The sequence below is a fragment of the Canis lupus genome, chromosome 10, assembly GCF_003254725.2.
Source record: "Canis lupus dingo isolate Sandy chromosome 10, ASM325472v2, whole genome shotgun sequence".
Classification (NCBI taxonomy): Eukaryota; Metazoa; Chordata; class Mammalia; order Carnivora; family Canidae; genus Canis; species Canis lupus.
The window spans coordinates 24,922,326-24,935,156 of record NC_064252.1 but is presented as its reverse complement, the minus strand read 5'-3'; the positions used below and the strand labels follow the sequence as shown (position 1 = coordinate 24,935,156).

The 12,831-nt window shown below is 45.9% G+C and overlaps 1 long non-coding RNA gene across 1 annotated transcript in view; it reads right to left on the bottom strand.

The window, feature by feature from the left end:
* Positions 1–5,099: 5,099 nt before the first annotated feature.
* LOC118350130 (uncharacterized) overlaps positions 5,100–12,831 on the bottom strand; it is a 42,764-nt gene continuing 35,032 nt past the window's right edge. Inside the window, exons 3-4 of the long non-coding RNA XR_007413745.1 lie at positions 9,037–9,213; positions 5,100–6,362 (exon numbers count right to left, since the gene is read on the bottom strand). This is a non-coding gene — a long non-coding RNA (uncharacterized LOC118350130). The remainder of the gene's footprint in view (positions 6,363–9,036; positions 9,214–12,831) is intronic.

Sequence of the window (12,831 nt, the reverse complement as noted above, 5' to 3'; positions counted from 1 at the left end):
GCTGCTGTATCACAGTAAATATGCTGCATCTGGCACAGCAGCTGTGATTAGGGCTACCGTTTGGTTAAGTTAGGGTAGTCCACTGTCATTTACCGTGATCCATCTGGCTTTTGCAAGGGCTAGTCCAGTGAATTAAACATGATACCAATCTCTTCCATTCCACCTGGGCCGTAGGAGTGCTTCTGATTTGCTGTGTTGGCCAAAGGAAAGACTCAGACAGTTTCGGGGACTTCAGCTTGGTCTTTCCAAACACAGTGGTTTTTACTCTCCAAGTCAAGGAATAAATGTGTAGGTTCTGCTGGCTGCTAAGTAAATCCGTTCTGATCCTTCAAAGATTTGGGGGAGGGATGCCTGGGTGGCTCAGTGGTTGAGCATTTGCCTTTGGCTCAGGTCATGATCCCGGGGCCCTGGGATAGAGTCCTGGATCGGGCTCCCCTCAGGGAGCCTGCTTCTCCTTTTGTTTGTGTCTCTCTGTCTTTCATGAGTAAATAGGCAAAATCTTAAAAAAAAAAAAAAAAAGATTTGGGGAAAATGGCTAGAGGACCATGACTCCATTTTTCACCAGCTTCTGAATGCCCCCATTCTAACAAGAGGGCCATGATGGCACTTGGGTTGGTCTCCTGGTATCAGGGTCATCTCAGACCTGTATCTAACAGCCCTTGAAAGATCTGGGCATTCACCTCTTCTGTAGTGAATATTTATTCTGATAAGTGAGTAAAAGTCCTTTTGGAGAAGCTGGGAACTTCTTTTGTATATACTTGTTGTGATACTTTGGGGTCCTTCCTCGAGGAATCCTGGCCTCCTCTTCCTTTGATGGCTTCTGGTGGAAGAACCAGTTCATGTTTGCCCAATAGGTGAGAAATGTAGATTTTCCAATTTAATGGCTGACATGAGCCATCTGCCAAAACCATCAATTACCACACATCTCTGTGCGGAAGGCCATCTGATTGCCATTCCAATTTTCTTCCCCATTACAGTCATTGTATCTGTCTTGCCTCTGATGATTACGTGCTACCACCTGACCTCTGCTAGTCAGACTCCTGTCATCCACATTGTCACCGAAGAGCCCAGGTCAGTAGGTGCATCTTTTTTGTAAGCCCAGGCCCATAGGATGGCTGCCACTGTTCCTCAACAATTTTGACCTCTTATAGGTAGGTGCATTCCAAACTGCTTCAGTAAAGACTGCCTTCCAGAGATTGTGGTCAGCTGGTAGGTTCTCTGGTTTTACATGACAAATCCATTCGAACATGCTCACCTCTCTCAGCTTTTTGTCTTCTCCATCCCGCCCAAGCAAGGCCAACATTTTCATCTCATTTACTGTAGGATATCTTTGTTTGCAAGCTTCGAGGGGCCGTTATGGAGAGTATTAGAACTGGAATTCCAGGAGTCCTTGCCAGAATATTAAATCCTGAGTCCTGAGAGGGTTTCCCAAATCAATAAATTCATCCCTTTCCAGGCTTCTAATCCACCCTCCCTGATCCATTGCTCTCGGGACACATTCCCAGGCATGGCCTTGTTCCTGCTGAAACAGATTAGCCAGGTTCTGAAGCTCTTTTGTAAAACTTGATCCTAGTTTTTGGTCTTAGAAACCTTGAGGTCAGGAAAGGGTGGACCTCAAGGAGGCAGGTATCATCCTACAAGACACCTGCCACTGGTGAGGTCTTTACGAGGAGGCTGTGTTCTCTTCATGAAAGGCCAGTTCTGCTGTCCCAGATGGTGAGGGTGATCTGGGTGGGTATTTAAGATTCTCAGCTGAGGGCAGCCCCAGTGGCTCAGCAGTTTAGCGCTGCCTTCAGCCCAGGGCGTGATCCTGGAGACCCAGGATCGAGTCCCACGTAGGGCTCCCTGCATGGAGCCTGCTTCTCCCTCTGCCTGTGTCTCTGCCTCTCTCTGTGTTTCTCGAATAAATAAAGTCTTTAAAAAAAAGAAAAGATTCTCAGCTGAATCTGGTCCAATGTCATATCCAGGTCTCAGAGCTCCATTCCTACCCTTTCCAATCCCTAGCAGAGCCCCACATCTGGCTCCCTGCTCAGAGGGGAACCTGCTTCTCTCTCTCCCTCTGCACCACCCTGCCCCTGCTTGTGCTCTCTCTCACTCTCTTTCTCAGTCAAATAAATTAAAAAAAAAAAAAAAAAAAAAAAAAAAGGTTTGGGCCTGAATTTCAGCACTGTCTGTCCTCTAGCTACAGGAGATAAGGGCCTCTTTGGATACCACCATGGAAATTTCTGTTTGTTTGTTTTTTTTCTTTTTTTAAGATTTTATTTATTTATTCATGAGAGACACAGAGAGAGAGAGGCAGAGACACAGGCAAAGGGAGGAGCAGGCTCCATGCAGGGAACCTGATGCGGGACTCAATCCTGGGACTCCAGGATCACGCCCCAGGCCAAAGGCAGGCATTAAACCACTGAGCCATCCAGGGATCCCCAATTTCTGGTTTTTATATTGTGCTTTGAGTTGATAGTGCACTGACTTGAGCCTGCTATTTTCTTCCTTCTGGACTTTAATGGCCATTAAGACAGCCAACAAGCTTCATAATCCTTATAATAACCATTACTCTCCTATTTTTTAAAGACTTTTTTATTTATTTATTTATTCATGAGAGACACACAGAAAGAGGCAGAGACATAGGCAGAGGAAGAAGCAGGTTCCCTGTGGGGAGCTGGGTGCAGAACTCGATCCCAGGACCCCGAGATCACAACCTGAGCCAAAGGCAGACACTCAACCACTGAGTCATCCAGGTGCCCACCCTCCTATTTTTCAAGTGGTAGAGTTGTCACAGGCTCCAGTGAATCTTCTACCTATACCCCCTTCCGAGTAACCAAAAGTTAGAGTCCTAGTAATGTGCTGATACAGCACGCTTGAGGTGCTCTCCATCCCACTTAACATCAAAACAGTGCCCTCGTTGACACCTAGCTGGTTCTGATCTGATTCTAAAATCCCATCCGGAGAGCTTACTTCCTGGAATCACTCTGGTAACATCTTGTTTTAGATTCCATCAAAGACAGATCCTCAGGCAAGAGTTTGAGAGCAGATAGCTTATTTCGAAGATGACCCCAGGAAGCCCCAGTAGAATCGATGGAAAGGTGAGACAGGAGAGGTAAGGAAGCTAGGGTATGGGGTGTGGTTGATATATGGGTACGTGAACGTGCCATCACCACTGTGGGCAACGAGGACTCCCTTTAGGAAGTGTGCAGAGCTCTCCTCTGGACTGTTTCACTCTAGAAGTAAGGAAGCTTGGCATTTATCCACTAACTTCCACCTCCCACCATTCAAGGATTGCTCTTGGGAGTGCTAATTTCCTAGCACTTGCACAGTGCCCACGTTCTGGCTGGGCATAATCCTGTGATCGGGGAAAGTGATTTGGGCCGAGAGTCTTGGGTGCTTGCCCTGGGAAGCCTTGGGGTACAGAGGAATGACCAATACTTTGAGGACCTGATTGGGTGCTGCTGATGCTGAAGACTGGGTCCCAGGCCCACAGGCCCTCCTCCAGGTTATCACATGGCCCAAGGCCCTGTGTGATCCAGCCTCGCCTCATTTTGTGTGTTCTCTTTTTCACTCATGCTGGTCTGTTTCTCTGTTCATGAATTCCTTTATTTGTTTCTAGGCAGGAAAACAGAAACCAAACCGGTTATTTTAACCGGCAGAAATTAACGTAGGAAATTAGTTAAACAGATATTAGAAGACTGAAAGGCAGGAGAGGAACACTACCTAACACAGAGATGGTAGGCAGGGCGAGATCATCCAGGACCTGTGAGCTGTGTAATGCTCTTGAGGGGAACAAGTGAGAAAGTATTTGGGAACCACCCAGGCAGCATCTTGGCCTTGCATGGCACGTGAATGCTTCCCCTTTTCCCTTCTTGTCTCTGTTCCATCTTTGACTTTATTCTGCAAGCATTCTACTGACCAGGGCTGTCCTCCGGTCCCTATGCCCAGAGTAGGCCATGCAGGGATGCATGCCTCACCTCTGTCTCAAAAGAACTCTGATCTTCCTGTCTGAACTTTAGGATGGGCTTGAACCTTGTGGATACAAGGATTTGGGGAATCTTGTTCTGCCCTTTGCTCTGTTGATATTGAGCTTCCCATGGCCTCAGGTGTGCCATGCAGTACTGTACCTCAGGGCCTTTGCTTATGATGCCTATCCTATGATGCTCCTGGGCCCCGGCACATGGTTTCCTCTGTTCCTTCTTCCTCTTGTATCAAATTCTTGATCCTCCTCAAGACCTAATAGAACTATCCCCCTTCCCTCCCGGACTTCCCTGCTTTGGAATTGACATATGCATACACACACCTATTATAGCTTGTATTACAGCTCTTTTTTTTTAAATCTGTTTTTCTCCTGCCCAGAGTATGACCTCCTTTGAGGCCTCATTCATCCCTGTATCTTCATTCATTCATGCAATGAGTCTTTTTTGAGTCCCTAACTATCCCAGGCGTGGGAGCAGCTCAGTCAATGTCTGCTGGAGGGATGAATGAACTGGTGTGTGGTTGCCATCCCGATGGATGCTATGTTGCTAGGTGACAGGCTCTAGTGATGATTAGCGAGGAGGGGGCGTGACCGTTGTCATGTGAGATGAGAGTAAGCATCGACACATCTTCCCGTTGGATCGGGGAAATGTCGTGGGTGGAAGTACCACACTTAGCACTGCCAGTGAGGCAGGGGTGAGGTGGGGCCCCTGACGGTGGGTGGAGAGAGAAGGGACAGTAGGAGACTTTCCAGGATATATGAGTAGTTTGAAAAATCCCTATGAGGCTACCTTTCCTTCTCCCTTCAAGCTGAGAATCACTGCATTAAAGTTTTCTAGGGGCCTCTCGCTTTCTCAGCCGGTTAAGCGTCTGCCTTCAGCTCAGGTCATGATCCCAGGGTCCTGGGATGTAGCCTCACATTGGGCTCCCTGCTCAGCAGGAAGTCTGCTTTGCTCTCTCCTCTGCCTCTGCTTCTCTCTCTCTCTCAAAAAAAAAAAAAAAAAAAAAAAAAGTCATCTAAATCAGAATAATGAGGAAACCGAATGGGCCAGGTTCCACGCAGGAGTTCGCAGAGATGCCTGCAGGGACCGGGCAGGAAGGTGCAAGTGAGAGAAGTGGGCTGGAGGAGAATGTGGTTCAGGTCTGGAGCCACAGCCACTCAGCACAAAGATGTGGTCACTCAGAAGATTTATCAGCTCCGTGGTGTGAGATTTTTGCTGTTTTCAGGAGAGGCTCCAAGGCCAGATTTTATTGTGAAAACTCCTGATTTTTCAGTATTGAATATAAATCAAGATTTGACAAAGCCAGGAATTTTCTGACTTAGCCTTCCTCTCTGGCCTGAACAGATCTTTCCTCCAAGGCCCAGCCTGGAAGCCTGGAGAGCACTTCCCCGGGGAGCACCTCCGACATCACTAGCTTGGCTGTCATGAACATGCCCTGACGCCAGCTGTGAGCCAGGAGCCGTGTTCGGTGCCAGGGACACAGGGGTGAAGGAGCCTCTACTCTTGGCAGCTCCCACTGAGTACCCACTGGGTCGCAGGGCCTCCCTGGCTCTCTGCTCTTTCCTCACCAGCCTACTGGCTTCCATTTCCGGGTCCACAGCGGCTCCCCCTCTAGCCTGCGAGTGCTTTGAGGGCAGCAGTGGTGCCATGTGGGTCTTTGCATCTGGCACATATAAGGAACAATAGTGGGCATCAATGAAGTCTCTGGGGAACGCAGGCCTCAGATAAGTGAAAGTCCTGTGGATTTGGCAGATTGGGTAGTGTACAGAAGGCAGAGCTCAGATCTTCTAGTCAGAGGTGTTTAGTAGAAGGCAGCATCTGTAACAATGAGTTGGGTGGCCTGGAGGAAGGTAATGAGCTCACCGTCCCTCAAGGTGTCTGAACGGAGGCGAGCTGACAGGCCATTGAAGGTGCTGGAAAGGGGAGCTTTACTGGGTGAGAGGCTGTGCTGGGTGGTCAGCTGTTCCATCCAGCTTCCATGATTCGTGCTTCTGCAGAGCAAGATTGAGCAAACTGCTAGATTAGGCCGCAGAGACATGGGCGGGGGTGGGGGTGGGGGCGTTAGGAGCGGGCCTGTGCCTCCAGGCAGCCCTGGGCTTGAATCTGGACTCTGCCACTTAGCTGTGCACAAGTGGGCAGGATGCTTCACCCTCTCTGAGCACAAGTAACTTGGTGTTTGGGAGCCTGGAATGCTTTCTCCTCTCGTCTCCCCTACAGGGCTCCGACCCACAGAGCAGACACAACAAAAGACTGCAGTGGAAATGGACAGCAGGCATTCTTGCTAGCACTTAAGGTGAAAGCTGCTCCGGGTTAAAACTGCTCTTCAAACGCCTGGGAAGGTGCCATGTGGGGGACCAACCTGTCCCACAGTGAGTCCAATACAACCAGTTTCCCCTCCTGTTTTAGAAAAGAAAACCACTAGTGAGCACCAGAGGAAATTGTTAGCTTACATCTGAAGGCTAATTTTTTGTTTTTGTTTTTTAAATCCCTGTCCCTAGGCATTAGAATCACTTCTAGTAGGGAGATGTCCACACTCCAAGGGGAATATGGGATCTGAGTAGATCAGAGAGATCCTGCAGATTTGAGTCTTCTCTCTCCACACTCTGGGCCAGAGACTCACTGAGATGAATGGTGGGTGGGATCACCTCCATTATTTAAATCATTGTTTCTCACTCAGTCTCCCTTCTCTGTATCTGCCAAGCTCATATACCAGAATCTTCATAGGTTACTTTAGCATATGTTAAAAGTACTCTGATCAACCTGGGCAAACCAGAACTATGACCCAAGGCTTTTGGTTAGTTGTACTGAGAACTTGGCTTAGGCCTGGGCCTCAGTCCAGCCTTCCTACTCTCCCTGGCAGGAACGAAGACAGCTGGGCCCCTAGCACGTTCCACCAGGTACAGGTAGGAAAGTTACAAGAGAGTGAGACCAGCCACCAGGTCCCTCACTGCTCACCCATCACAGATAGAACAGAAAGGGAATGGGTACCTGCCAACCATTTTAAAGTGAGGCCACCTACCAATGAAGTGATTGTTGAGCTCCAACCCTTAGGCTAGCTCCTCTTCCCATCACGGAGAGCAAGGAAGGGAGAGAAAGAAAGGCTGGAAGCGTCCTTTATGGGCATTTGGATGGAAGCGCCCTCCTTTATGGTGGAGGCAGCCATGCACATAGGGGCCTGCAAACACTTCTCACCACCACATACTCCCCATGAGAGCATCAGTGTAGAGGATTTAGCACAGTGCCTGGCACATGGTAAGCCTTCAAAAGAATGTTAATATTAGGGGCATCTGGCTGGCTCAATAAGTGGAGTGTGTGACTCTTGATCTTGGGGTTGTGAGTTTGGGCCCCATGTTGGGCATAGAGATTACTGAAAAATATAAAATCTTTAAAAATGTTAATTGTAGGTGGGATGCCTGGGTGGCTTGGCGGTTAAGCATCTGTCTTTGGCTCAGGGCGTGATCCTGGGGTCCTGGGATCAAGTCCTGCATCAGGCTCCCTGTGTGGAGCCTGCTTCTCCCTCTGCCTATGTCTCTGCCTCTCTCTCTCTGTGTCTCTCATGAATAAATAAATAATAATAATTATATATATATATATATAATTTTTTAAATGTTAATTGTAGGGAACCTGGGTGGCTCAGTTGGTGAAGCGTCTGACTCTTGATTTTGGCTCAGGTTATGATCTCAGCATCATGAAATCCATCCCCACGTTGGGCTCTGCACTAGATGTGGGGCCTGCTTAAGATTCTTTCTCCTCCTTCTGCCTCTCCCCCTCCTCACTCTGTCTCTCTCAATCTCTCAAATAAAGGGACACCTGGGTGGCTCAGCAATTGAGCGTCTGCCTTTGGCTCAGGGTGTGATTCCAGGATCCGGGATCGAGTCCCATATCGGGGTCCCTGGGAAGAGCCTGCTTCTCCCTCAGCCTATGCCTCTGCTTCTCTGTGTCTCTCATGAATAAATAAATAAAATCTTAAAAAAAAACCCTGTCAAATAAATAAATATTAATTTTAGCGAATAATAGTAGCCCACAACAAAAATAATAAATACGTATAATAAAAATGTTAACAGGGGCATCCTGGGTGGCTCAGCGGTTGAGCGCATCTGCCATCGGCCCAGGGCATGATCCCAGGGTCCTGGGATCGAGTCCCACATTGGGCTCCCTGCGTGGAGCCTGCTTCTCCCTCTGCCTGTGTCTCTGCTTCTCTCTCTGTGTCTCTCATGAATAAATAAATAAAATCTTTAAAGAAAAATGAATCTTAGGGCAAGTTAAGTAATTCAGCTAAATTTATACTGCTAGTGACTTTATAAACCCATGTAATCTGGCTGGAGAACCATACTTGTAAGTTGTCTGCTCTACTTATTCACTGATGTTGGGTCATTTTACTTATCCAAATAATAATTGGTAACTGATAACTCCAATAACTGGTAGCTCTGGAACCCAGTCAGAAGAGATACAGCTAGCTTTATCTTGAAGTTTGATCAGGAACTGGTGCAGAAATTGGGTTATACTGTATTGATCCAGGTGACAGTGATGCCCAGGGCACGTCTTGGCTACAGGCATAGCCAGATAGCACAGAGTGGATACTCTTGACTCTGCTTGTTGTTATTTCTCTTTGCTTGTTTGTCTTATTCCCTTTGGCCACAGCCAGACCATCTCTACTTGGTGGGAAAAGCAGCCTCCACTAGTAAAGGTCACAAGCTAAAAGATAAACCCTGACCCTCCTAGTGTCCCTCCAGCAGGATGGACTGCAAAGAACTGTTTGGGCCACATGCCCATTTGACCGATCATTCTAGACAGGAGATGGGACACCATTGTCCAAACCTTGAGTCCCACAGTTGGTGGTGTTGGACCTATCATTTCACCCTGGGGTTGAAAGAAGCCTAGCCAGCCGGCATGACCTGACAGCTAAGATAATGCAGCTGAGTAGCAATCCAAGGCTTCTCCAGTGCTCTCTGGAGGCCCACCACCTCTGTGATTCCCCCTCCCCCCCCCCCCCCCCGCCCCCCGCTTCCCCAGCCCAGCTCAGTGGAAAAGGCAACGGATTAGCCAGCAGAATGCTGGAACTTGTGCCTACCTCTGCCACCCAAGCTGTATAACTTTGGGCCAGTGGCATCAACAAGCAAGCTGTGAAGAGCAACACAAGGGTGAAAGTTCACCCCTGGGCTTATGGTTGAACCTCTCCACAGACACACCACACTCCTCCTTCCGATTCGATTCCAAGGCTTCCCTTCGATGCTTTCTCTGCATTTGCCTGATAGAAAAGGAGGAAGACAAAAGAGAAAGAACTGGACATGAACAGGGAAAGCATGACCCTTGACAGCCACTGAGTGAACATTTCTTTGTGGGTTTTGGAGGGGGAAGGGACTTAATGGTAAGAGTTCACAAAGCACCAAATACAACCTCAAACTCCTGCCACTTAAGCCAGCCCAGGTGGATGGGTGTCAGGAGAATAAACTGCTGCATGGTTGCCTTGGCAACCAAATTTGTTAGTGATAAAACCTCAGAGCCATGACAGAGGGAAAGCTACAATCTACAATATGTTCATGGATTTATCTAGTCAAGCAAAATTCTGGGTGACGGGGGCTCTTTGGGAAGGAGCTAGGTGATTCCCTTTGAAAAGAGGACCTGGGGTGCCGAGCATCCACTCACCTGTGCAGTGAAGGAATAACCCATATGAATGCATGGGCCCCCACTCAGAGGGGCAGAGCACCTCAGTCTGGAGTACTGGGGACTCCAGGGCTTTGTCTGCCCTTGGCTGACCCTAGAAAGTGTGTAGGAAAGAGTTGGGACCCTCCTGCACTAGAATCAAGTGATAGGCCCTTGTGGGCTTGCTGCATCACAATGACCAGAAAAATCTCTACTCTCTGGTGTTTGCTTGTTCCCTATTTTCTTCTTCAGAATTCTGCTGTCTTCAGTTTAACCCTCTGGGACTCTTTACCCACCTGCCCACTTTTTAAATGAAAAATGCTCTGTAGGGGCACCTAGGTGGCTCAGTCGGCTAACTGTCTGCCTTCACCTCAGGTCATGATCTCAGGTCCTAGGATTTAGTCCTGTGTCAGGCTCCCTACTCTGCAGGGGTCTGCTTCTCCCTCTCCCTCTGTTCTCCCCCCTGCTCATGCTCTCTCTCTCTCTCCCTCTCTCTCAAATAGATAAATAAATAATCTTTTTAAAAATGCTCTAAAACATGGGGGTGGGGAACCACAATCTTGGTTTTCATTGTAAAGCTAATATACTGCAAAATTTGGTAAGATACAGCTGTAAACTTTTTGTGAATTTCTTTAGAGGATTCCTTTCCCTGTATTAGGCATATCTTTTTTTTTTTTTTTAAGATTTATTTATTTGAGAGAGAATGCATGAGGGGCAAAAGGAGAGGGAGAGAGACTCCCAAGTGGATTCCTCCTGAGTGCAGAGCCTGATCCAGGGCTTGATCTCACGACCCTGAGATCATGACCTGAGCTGAAATCAGGTCAGACAACTATACCACCCAGGTGTATATTTTATTTTTTAAATGTGATTGCGATCATATGTGTAATTTTATATTTTTTGCACTTGACATTATATGAAAGCATTTTACTTAGAAAAATAAAAGAAAGCAAGCTTTTTATGAAACAAGCTTTTACATAGATAAACATGTGTGTAATGGTGGTCACTCCGGGTTCACTACCACATTTTTAAGGGCAATATAGGGCAATGTTATTCTTTTTATTACAGTTTTGATAGTGAAGGGAAATCGCACTTGCTTTCTTTTTTTTTTTTTTTTTTTCTCACTTGCTTTCTATATGGATATTGAGGAGCAAGTCATGCTAAGATCTGTATCTTGATTTAGTTTTTAAAGTGCTTGCCGGGGGTGGGGGGCACCTGGGTGGCTCAGTGGTTGAACGTCTGCCTTTGGTTCAGGTCATGATCCCAGGGTCCATGGATCAAGTCCCACATTGGGCTCCCTGAAGGGAGCCTGCTTCTCCCTCCTCCTATGCCTCTGCCTCTCTCTCTACCTGTCAAGAATAAATAAATAAAATATTTTAAAAATAAAAAAATTTAAATATTAATTGCTTGCAAATAGAGTTTGCATTAAATGAAAGCTTTCTGCAGCAAGTAGAATGATACCATTTTCTATCCATAATTTCAAATCTTGGGGAAAGTTTCCACCAAATGGAGAAACGTCTACAGCAGGTAGTGTATGTGCAAGTCAAGTGTATATGTACATATATGCATCTGTGTGTTAGTGTGTGCCTTTTATAACTAGTTACTTTTGCCATATTTCATTACCTTCTATTTCAGAAGGCAAACATTTTACTTACAATGACTGAATATTTATAAATATCTTAAAGATGTTTATTTGACATTTAAAGTAAGATGCAATTGACAGTCAATGGAAGAATTTAATTTTTAATGTAGATTTGATGGGTTTACTAATCAGAAGCTATAAGGGAATAGAAGCAACCAAAAGTTAACAATTAGAAAATGGCTAATTACGAATAAGAATCAGAGGGGCACCTGAGTGGCTCAGTAGTTGAGCATCTGCCTTTGGCTCAGGTTGTGATCCCGGGGTCCTGGAATGGAGTCCCACATTGGGCTCCCCAAAAGGAGCCTGCTTCTCCCTCTGCCTATGTCTCTGCCTCTCTCTGTGTCTCTCATGAATAAATAAATAAAATCTAAAAACAAAAAACAAAAATGAGAATCATAAAGACAATGTTGCAACATGAAAGACCACTTCTGCTACATGATGTGAAAAAAGCAGAACTAGAAATTTCATGTACCCTTACTATTGTTTACTACAATGCTTGCCACCCAGGAAATATTCAATAAATGGTAGATAGTGGGAGTGAATGGGTGACGGGCACTGGGGGTTATTCTGTATGTTAGTAAATTGAACACCAATAAAAAATAAATTAAAAATAAATAAATAAATAAATAAATAAATGGTAGATAATATTAATTATGTGTCACAATAAAAAAAAAAGTATGCCTATGGAAAAGAGCATCAAGGGGCCATACCAAAAATAACTGTGATTTGGGGCACCTGGGTGGCTCAGTCGGTTAGGCATCTGCCTTCAGTTCAGGTCATGAACCTAGGGTACTAAGATTAAGCCCCACATAGGGCTCCCTGCTCAGAGGAGAGTCTTCTCCCTATCTCTCACCCTCTGCCTCTCCCCCGCTCCTGCTTGCTCTTAAATAAATACATAAAATCTTTAAAAAAAAACAGGGATCCCCCCAAAAAAATTTTAAAAAAAATAAAAAACAGGGATCCCTGGGTGGCTCAGCAGTTTAGCCCCTGCTTTCAGCCCAGGGCATGATCCTGGAGTCCCAGGATCAAGTCCCACGTCGGGTTCCCTGCATGGAGCCTGCTTCTCCCTCTGCCTGTGTCTCTGCCTCTCTCTCTCTCTCCCTGTGTCTCTCATGAATGAATAAATAAAATATTTTTTAAAAAATCTTTAAAAAACAAAAAAAATGATTTTTTGTGCTGAAGGGGTGGAATTTTCTTCAGACTATAAATTATGTTCCCTCATTTTTTTTTACAAATTATATTTTTTAAAGAAAAATTCGATAATGCAAAAGAACCTCATACAAAATGGAATTTTAAAAAATGGACAGAGGATAGACAGATGCTTGTCACAGTGAAAAAATAAAAATGAATCAAACAAATGAAAAAATGCTCAGTCTCCCTCATAATGAAATAAATATATGTCATAATTAGCCTTACACATCCTTTTACATCTATCAGGTTGGCAAAGTCCAAAGTGTTTGATAACACCACTGTGTTGCAAGAATGTAGGAAAACAGGTACTCTCCTACCTTGCTTATGAGGTTGTAAAGTGGTACAGTTTGCAGCCAGCAGTTAGGCATTACTTATTAAAACTTAAAATGGATA